Here is a 10,156-nt window from a genome sequence, read left to right on the forward strand (position 1 = left end):
GGGAGCTCCTAGCTTATCTTTTTACTAGGAGTGATATGGGGATTTGGTTCAGTTTCCTGAACTGATCCAAATAGAATGCCAGCCCTTGAAGCAGGAGGAGACTCTGGCTGTGACCTCCTGGCCTCTCTGGGAAGGGGCACCAGCAGTGTCCCCGACCCCCCACTCTGGTGGGCACCCTGCTCAGGGGCTGCTCATGCCCAGGAGGCAGCACCAGCAGCAGCTTTGGACTTGAAAGAAACTTGCGCTGCTCTGGCTTTTGTTGGCTGGAGCTCTGGAAGGGCCGGCATCCTCTCAGCAAGCTGGGGGGTCAGCTGGTGACAAAGATGACCTGCAGGCCTTATCAGCACTTATCTCTCAGTAAAGCCCCTCGGAGCTCGCCTTGTGTGTGTCTGGCACTCTGACAGCTCGGGAGGGCAGGGCGGGGCTTGTGTTCCTTGTTCTTCCCTGGCTGTTGGGAACTCTGCTGACAGCAAAAATCCATCCCCTGGGTTCACAGCTCAGCCTTGGAATATGGACATGTTTTTTGTTCTGAAAAATTCTCTTTTAAAAAAAATGTAAAGTTAATGCATATTTTCTTCCATCACCTGATTTTGACATGTGTGGGCTTATATAATGGGGGGGAATTATAGGTTGAGCTCCCATCTGCCCTTCAACCAGAGCCCCTCATAATAACTGCAGACACAATGCCTCTTACCTCTTAGTGCTTCAGTCTGTTTGACCTAAAAACATGACCAGTCTGAAGACCCAGTCGAGGAGACAAGGAGTGAACGCTGATACGGTCCTATTGTTTCACCTACAGGTCTTATTCACATTTCCCCCTTTGCCCCACAGATGTCCTGCTCTGGATCACACCTTGGGTGACTTGTTGGGTCTCTAGTCTCCTCAAATCTGGGCTAGTTCCTCCATATGACTTTGTCTTTCATGACCTAGACGTTTTTGAAGGTGTAAGTCAGTTATCGTGTCGGAAGTCCCTGAATTGGGGCTCCCTGAGGTCTTCTCATGATTAGATGGGGTGGGAGCCCACAGGGCTCTCCCCATCGGATTCCATCAGAAGGCAGATAAAGTTCCTGGTACCATTACTAGAGAAGTTTCTTTATCACGTGAAGAAGGGGTGTCTGCCAGGTTTCTCCACTGTCAAGGTATAATTTTCCCCTTCATAATGAATAAGTACCTTGGGAATGTCTTGTCTTTTTTTGTTGTTGTTTTGTTTTGTTTTCTCATCTTTTTATGGCCACACATATGTCATATGGAAGTTCCCAGGCTAGGGGTTGAATCAGAGCTGCTGCTGCTGCCAGCTGACACCACAGCCATGCTAGATCAGAGCCTTATCTGTGACCTACACCACAGCTTGCCACAATGCCAGATCCTTAACCCACTGAGCAAGGCCAGGGAGCGAACCCACATCCTCATGGATACTAGTCGGGTTCTTAACCTGCTGAGCCACAGTGGGAACTCTGGGAATATCCTGTTTTCATATACCTTGTACATTTTAGTCAAGGAGAAGGAAAAAAAAAAATATCACTCACAGCCCCCCACCCAGAAATCACCAGTTTTCATGTTGGGTGTTTACTCTTCCTGCTTTCACTGGTGTCCCTGTTCTCTTTCGCTGCCAATCCTCCAATCCAGCCAGAAGTGGTGTATTCCTGAGGCTGATGTGCCCCTGTGCCCCAGCCCTGCACCCCTTCCCTTTCCTCCGGGGGCATTTGGAGACTGCCTGAGACAGAGGTGTGATTCTATTGAAGTTTTGGGTCTGGTACTGGGAGAGGGGAGGCATGTTAATTGGTGAAGCTTTTCCTTCCTCCAGAACTCAGTGCCCTGGGCCATCCATCCAGGTGGAAAAGAGGCGCATTAAGGCAGTCACTCAGGTGACCTCGTCCCTTGAGGATGACAGAAGGGTCTGGGGTGGGCCTTGTGCACACAGGGGTACCACCAGGGAAGTCAGTACCTCCTTCCCACCCCACCCCCACCCTGGACCCCAGAGGAGGAAGGGGAAGGTGATCATAGCCGGTGAATACTAAGCCAGCTGGCACAGTGCAAGACTGGAGCACAGTCCCGAGGCAAAATTTGGGAAATTCACATCTCAGTATGAGCCCAGGGTGCAAGGGAATCGGGGGCTTGCTACATCAAACGTAAGAGTACCCAGAGTTCCTGCTGTGGCTCAGCAGGTTAAGAACCTGACTAGTATCCATGAAGATGTGGGTTTGATCCTTGGCCTCGCTCAGAGGGTTGGGGATTCAGCATTGCCGTGAGCTGTGGTGTAGATTGCAGGTGTGGCTCAGATCTGGTGTTGCTGGTGTGGCTATGGTGTAGGCTGGCAGCTACAGCTCCGATTCGACCCCTAGCCTGGGAACTTCCATATGCTGTGGGTGCGGCCCTAACAAAGCAAACAAAAACAAAAGTAAGAGTACCCGACTCTGGGTCATGAGTGGAAGTGGCAGGGCTGTGTTAATTTCCCAGGTTTTCCCGCCTGCTGCAAGCACATGGCAGAGTGACTTCTGAGGTTCTGGCAGAAAAGCCAGAGATCAGATTCTGGCAGCAGGAAGCCAGAGAGTCTAGGAACATGATAGGGACAGTGAGACCTCAGCATTTATCAGCAAATGCAGTGAGCTCTATATCCAAAGTATATCCCTGTCCACTCAGTTCTCTGTAGTTCAGCTTCTTTAAGGGCCACTTGCTTAGCCCGGGCCTCTATTAAGAGTCTTGGCCAACGGGGACCTGCTGTATAGCACAGGGACCTCAACCCAACATTCTGTGATGGTCTATGTGGGAAAAGAATCTGAAAAAGAATGGATGCATGTACTTGGATGAATGAATCACTTGGTTAAACAGCAGAAATTATCACAGCCTGGTAAATTATACTTCAATAAAACTTAAAAAAAAAAAAAAAAAAACCACCACCAAAAAAACAAAGACCATGGTCCTTCACTCCCATGGATCATTCGCCACACAGTAGCCAAAATGATTTTTTAAAAATATGATTCAGACTGGCTGTTGCCTTGCTCTGTCAGCTTTCCGTGGGATCAGAGTGACGTCCCACACTTTGTCCCAGGCTTCTGTCCCTGCGTAATATGTGACATTTGCCTATATTTTCAGTGCAATAAGCTTGGGACTGTTTGGATACCACTGAACAGAGAAGGAAAGGAAATACAAGTTTACTGAGCATGTGCTCTTGGCCAATCCCCAGGCTCTGTTTTCACACGTATACATCAATTTAGTATCGCATCTTGTTCCCCTGCTACACCGCCCTCATTTGTCCCCACCCAGGACACTGGCCTCCTTTTATGTTTCTTGGACCAGCTTGTCCCCTACCACAGGGCCTTTGTACTTGCTGACAGTTGCTGCCTGGAGTGCTCCTGCTTTAGAGTTTTGCATTCGGGTCTCAGCAGAGAGGTTAGCAGACCCAACACAGGTGCCCCAAGTGGGGGCCATGTGACCGTGACAGGTCAGGGATTCCACTGCGTAAAGAAATCAATATAAAGAGAGGTGAAGCAGAGTTCCTGATGTGGCGCGATGGGATCGGCGTGTCTCGGAAGTGCTGGGACACAGATTCGACCCCCAGGCTGGCACAGTGAGTTAAGGATCTGGCATTGCCGTGGCTTCGGTGTAGGTCTCAAGAGTGGCTCGGATTTGATCCCTGGGCCTGGGAACTCCATATGCAGCAGGGTGGCCAAAAAAGAAAACACAAAGGAGGGGCAGTATTGTGGAGCACAGAGCTGGAGAAGGTGGAAGGGCCTTGGGCTGCAGGGGGATAGCTGGCAGACATCAGGGAGTCCTGCTTAGTTCTGAGAGGTTGAGGGCTGGCACTGCTGTGGTTGTTGACCTGAGTGTTCCTGAAAGTTGTTAGAGTCAAGAAAATAAAGGGACTGTGAGCCAGACCTCATGGGGTCGTGGACTCCGTCATTGAAGAGAAAATGGTTGTTTGGACAAGAAGGTCAGGATCTTGAGGTAGCTAAAAATGATTTTTGATGACCATTAGCCAAGCTGGTCAGATGAGCAGAAAACGTGCTCTTTTCCATGGACTGAATTTGGCAGATGGATTTGGAGGGTATCATGAGTGAGGAGAGCCCGCCAGGTCTTGGAGCATTCAGAGCAGACTCCAGAAGATTGCTTAGAGAAAGGAGGTAGAGCAACCACTATGGCAAACAGGATGGAGATTCCTCAAAAAACTAAATATAGATTTACTGTATGATTCAGCAATCCCACTATTGGGCATCTAGCTGGAGAAAACCATGACTGGAAAAGATACAGTTACCCCAATGTTCACAGCAGCACTAGTTACAATAGCCAAGACATGGAAACAACCTGAATGTCCATTGACAGAGGAGTGGATAGAGATGTGGTACATATACACATGGAATATTACTCAGCCCATAAAAAGGAATGAAATAATGGCATTTGCAGCAACATGGATGGACCTAGAAATTATCATGCTAAGGGAAGTTAGACAGTGAGACACCAACATCATATGCTATGACTTATATGTGGCATCTAAAAAAGGGATACAACGAGCTTATTTGCAGAACAGAAAACAGACTCAAAGACTTTGAAAAACTTATGGTTACCAAAGGAGACAGGTTGGAGGGGGAGGGATGGACTGGGGGTTTGGGAGAGGAATGTTCTAAAATTAGGTTGCGATGATGGTTGTACAACTACAAATGTAATAAATTCATTGAGTAATAAGAAAAAATAAAATAAAATTAGGTCGTGATGATGGTTGTACCACTACGAATGTAATAAATTCATTGACCTTAAAATAAAATAAATAAAAAGAGAACTTAACTAAAAAAAAAAAAGAAAAAGAAAAAAGAAAGGAAGGGGATCCAGAGCAGGGAGCAGCAGATGTCCCTGGCAGTTGGAAATATAAGGAATGTAACAGCTTCTCTTGTGATTTAGGTGGGAAGGAAAATGACAGGAGGACAAAGAAAAGGGGCGGAGGAGCCACACAAACCAAGCTACCAGCTGAGCAGTGTGAACCTGTGTGTTGGAGACTATTTCCTGTTCTAATGTTCTTTTTTTTTTTTTTTTTTTTGGCTAAAGTGATCTCAGGTCTTGGTGTGGTCGGATGTGGTCCACTGTGGCTCTTCATTGATGTCGTAGGCTCTGCATGAAAGCCTGGAACTTTTTTTTTTGGTCTTTTTAGGGCCACGCCCTTGGCCTGGGGAAGTTCCCAGGCTAGGGGTATAGTTGGAACCGCAGCTGCCGGCCACAGCCACAGCCACAGCCACATGGGATCTGAGCCACGTCAGCATCTTACACCACAGCTCATGGCAACGCCAGATCTCCGACCCACTGAGCAAGGCCAGGAATCAAACCTACAACCTCATGGATACTAGTGAGATTCATTCCTGCTGTGCAAAGGGAACTCCAGAAAGCCTGGAAACTTGACTTTGTTTCTGCTGCTTCTCGCTCATGATGCTTTATCCTGATGTGCTTGGTTCTTTTTCACTGCATTAATTCTTGTCCTTAGAAAATTATCTGTGGGAATTCTTTGAGGCTTCGAATGAGGGAGTGTCTTCAGAGAGCATCTGCACTTTTTTCTGCCACCCGAGGCCACTGTCCATCTGGAGCACTTTGAATTAAATTCACAGCTGGAGGTCTTGTCTGTTTGGCGGCAAACACGGCTGAGGGCAGGCTTGTTGGTGCAACTTCTCCGCGATGGTTTTCCCTCCCCTGCTCTGCTCAGCACAGAGGCAACTTTTCTTTGCAGTTCCCTGGGGGAGGGATGGGGCAGCCTCATGGGTCACTCTCTTATCCTAGACCTCCCACCTTGCGTGGTCCCTAGGTGTCATCTTCTCCCCCTCCCCCTTCCTGAGGCTGTACAATTGGAACTCAAGTGTGCCAGGTTCAGCTAAAGCCCCCAAGGCAAAGAGCTTCAAATCGCAGCTATCTCTTTGGGTTTCTGGTTCATTTTGATTTGGCCTGATAATGATCAATGCTTTGATGCTTTTAAAAGGTGAAAAAGAAAATCATCAGTGTTTTGGGATGTTTTCAGTGTGTGTGGGTTGTGGGGATGGGGGTGGGGGTGGGGGATGGGGGTTGGTTGAAATACTAGCTGGCCACAGAAGCAGAGGTCTTAGCAACTTCTCCTTGAGACTTGCCTGCCGCTCACCTTTTACCCAAGGGCCTGCACCCTATCAGTCATCCAGGCACTGGTTCTGAAGCAAAATTATGTTGCCCCAAATGGATGTTGCCTCCTGTCTTCCATCTGTTACTGCCTTTCATGGTGACTTGTGAACTGAGTGATTTCCGAGGACTCAGCAGTTTGGGGCGACCACGATATGGAGGTTGGTAGTTCTGGGACACGGCTTTCTTTCCCTTTGACCCCCAACCCTGAGATGTTGTAAGTGGCTTGTTTGAGAGCCAAGGGGCTTCCACTCTTGGGCTTGTGCACAAAGCTCAAGAAAGACAATGTTCTTTTCCTGGAGCCTGAGGGTGACTGTCAACAAAGGACTTTATACTCTAGGGTTTTCAACAAAGATTCCATTAAGCATCTTTCCCTCCATCTCACTTTAAACCAGCTTCAAAGAAGAACTTGCTCAGCTCATCCTCAGAAAGAAGGATTTCATTTTATTATTACTGTTTTATGCCTGTCACAATTATTCCTGGAGCCACCGGATGAGTTTGGGTTCCTTATGGCTAATGTGTGTGTGTGTGTGTGTGTGTGCACGTGCATGCACGAGTGTGTCTCTTATAGATAATGGAAGACTTAGAATTCCTCTGTCTATCTGATTTTTCCTTGCTTAAACCAATTCTTTAGACTGTGGTTGGATGCCCGACAAAATTTAGGACTCAGAAGTGTCCTACTGCTTAGTGAGTTTGGACCGATTCATTTAATGTCTCTGTAACTTGAGAGGAATCACACACACCTCTCTGGATGGTTGTAGGCAGAATGAGATAGAGCATGTGGAAGGAATCTGGCACCTTCCTCTCCACTGTTGCCATTTTGACTGTGTTTCTGCCTGTACCGAGCATCCTCTGTGTTAGGTTCTCTGTTGCAGGTCCAGGGCATTCCAATCTGAACGGGAGATGGTTTTGTATCTTAGGATGCAGGTTAGCCTAACGTACTCTAAGTCTTTGTAATGTGTCATGCATGTGCAAACCACATGAGGTTTGACAGTACAGCTTCTCACAATGGTATTTTAGACTTCGGAAAAATCACAGACAATAAGAAGGTTGCATTGTTTATATGAGTTCCCATTGTGGATCAACGGTATCGAACCCAACTAATGTCCATGAGGATTTGGGTTCGATCCCCGGCCTTGCTCAGTGGGGTTAAAGATCCAGCATTGCCGTGAGCTGTGGTGTGGGTTGCAGACGTGCCTGGGATCCCAAGTTGCTGTGGCTGTGGTGTAGGCCGGCAGATATAGCTCTGATTTGACGGCTAGCCTGGGTACTTCCAAATGCTGCAAGTGAGGCCCTAAAAATCAAAAGAGGTAGAAGAAGAGGAAGAGAAAGAAGAAGACTAAGACTAAGAATAATAATAAGAAAAAGATGAAAAGAAGATTGCAACGTTTAATATTTAAAATTTTTATTTTTAAAATTTTTTTGGTTTATTTATTTATTTTTTAGGGCCACACCTGTGGCCAGATCTGAGCCGCGTCTGCAACCTACACCACAGCTCATGGAAACACGGGATCCTTAACCCACTGAGCGAGTCTAGGGATTGAACTTGCAACCTCCTGGTTCCTAGTCAGATTTGTTTCCACTGCACCACAACGAGAACTCCGATATTTAAAAATTTTAATACTATTGGATGTTAGTTGATTTTCATGTTAGCCCTGAGTGGTGGACAAGGAAGTATATCTCTGTTTTTCAAGGAAGGAAACTGAAATTCAGAGAAATTCATATGAAAAGTGATCCTCCAGGCCTGTAACCCAAGTTTTAACTACTGCCCATGAGAGGCTGCTGGTGCTCTAGTGATCATGCTATCCTGGGTTAGCCTGGTGAGCCAGTGTCTTGTTCATGTCACAGCTCAGCACTAACAACACCACTAGCATCCATGAGGGGTTGGTTCAATCCATGACCTCACTCAGTGGGTTAAAAAGGATCTGGCATTGCCCTGAGCTGCACTGTGTAGGTCGCAGACGTGGCTCAGATCCTGCATTGCGGTGGCTGTGGTGTAAGCTGGCAGCTGCAGCTCCAATCTGGGCACTTCTATGTGCCTCTGGTGCAGTCCTAAAAAGACAAAAAAAAAAAAAAAAAAAAAAAGGACAAAAAAAGAGTATCAGGTATCGTTTGATGAAAGAATGTGATGATTTTCTTCTGTCATGTTAGCCACAGAAGCTTCATGTCCCTTTCACCATGGTCTCATGGAGTCTGTCTTCAGGTCTTCTGAGATGGTATAGTTGAAGATACTGTTTGTTACATGGCCGGGGTTTCCTTCATGAAAGCTCAATGCATGAGCAGCCATTCATCTCCTGACAATAGGCAGAGGCTGGATAATCTAATTTTCTCAAGGTGGATTCTGTCATCATGAGTGCTGGTATTTGAATAAGTGGTCTAGTTTCTTTGTTTACATTGACTAATAGAAAACTCAAGCCCATTTTAGGGTCTACCCATCAGGAGTATAGAACTTGATACATGGTAGTATGTGCTCTTATCTTGGTTCCACTTTACATCTCATCTCTGGCTCTTCCCTTTTCTTTCCTATACTTTTTAATGCGTGTTAGTTATAATGTTCATTATAAGAGTTAATTATATTTCATTCCCCCTCATAAACCATCTAAAAATTTTTTAGAAACAAGTTGAGGAATGACTGCCTGAATAAAAAATAAATGGTTAGAATATATGGTACAAGCTGTAGATGTTAGAAGAATCTGAGAATGTTATTATGAGCTAAACCAATCACTGCATGCTCCATGAGGACAGTGATATTTGAGCTCAGATGAATTTGATAAATACAGAAGTGGTACCAAGTAAAGAAAGCAATGTGAACCAAGAATGAAGCTGGGCCTTTGCTTAGAGTTGAAAATCTGTATGAATAAATAATGGGAAACAAGTGTGGGTGGATAAGTGGGACTAGTTGATGGATAAAAGCTGTGGGCAGAGAACTTGAATTTCATTTAAAAAAGCAAAGGTGTCTTATTAAACGTGGTGGATTTGGCCACCAAAAAACTCACCAAAATGGAGTTCCAGTTGTGGCTCAGTGGTAATGAACCCATCTAGTATCCATGAGGTCTTGGGTTTGATCCCTGGCCTTGCTCAGTGGGTTAAGGATCCAGTGTTGCTGTGAACTGTGGTGTAGGTCACAGACGTGACTTGGATCCCGTGTTGCTATGGCTGTGGTGTAGGCAAGCAGCTGTAGCTCCGATTAGACCTCTAGCCTGGGAACCTCCATATGCCACAGCTGCGGCCCTAAAAAGCAAATAAATAAATAAATAAATAAATAAAAAGTGTGTTTGTCACCCAATTACCCAGAGGGAGTTCCACCAGCTGAGATGCTCTGGCCCCACACAAAACTTTCAGTCAGATCTTTAAGACCTAAGTTTAAGACATAAGCAAATAGCTTTGGATCATCAGACATTTAAGGAATATCACTAACCTAACAGGCAGAATAAAAGAACCTAGGAAAGCAAGAAAATGCACAGAACACAAGACAACTTAAAAATCAAAACAAGACAAAATCTACAAAAAAAGTAATACAATGTATCTATATATCAAGTAGGACCCTTTAAAAAGAAATAATAAAAAAATGAATCAGATAATAATAGCTTCTAAAACTTAACAAAAAAGCAAAAATTTTAATAGAAAAGTTTAAATAGATGATTGGATTAGGAAGATGTGGTATATATACACAATGGAATACTACTCAGCCATGAAAAAGAACAAAATAATGCCATTTGCAGCAACATGGATGGAACTAGAGACTCTCATCCTGAGTGAAGTAAGTCAGAAAGAGAAAGACAAATACCAAATGATATCACTTATATCTGGAATCTAATATAGGGCACAAACGAAACTTTCTGCAGAAAAGAAAATCATGGTCTTGGAGAATAGACTTGTGGTTGCTGAGGGGGAGAGGGGAGGGGGGAGGGGGATGGACTGGGAGCTTGGGGTTAATAGATGCAGACTCCTGCCTTTGGATTGGATTAGCAATGAGATCCTGCTGTGTAGCACTGGGAACTCTGTCTAGTCACTTATGATGGAGCATGATAGT

This window comes from Sus scrofa, chromosome 10 (assembly GCF_054392235.1).
Source record: "Sus scrofa isolate SSC_HxYL_T2T_F1_AM1 chromosome 10, Sscrofa_HxYL_maternal_Yorkshire_Landrace_v2.0, whole genome shotgun sequence".
NCBI classification, from domain to species: Eukaryota; Metazoa; Chordata; class Mammalia; order Artiodactyla; family Suidae; genus Sus; species Sus scrofa.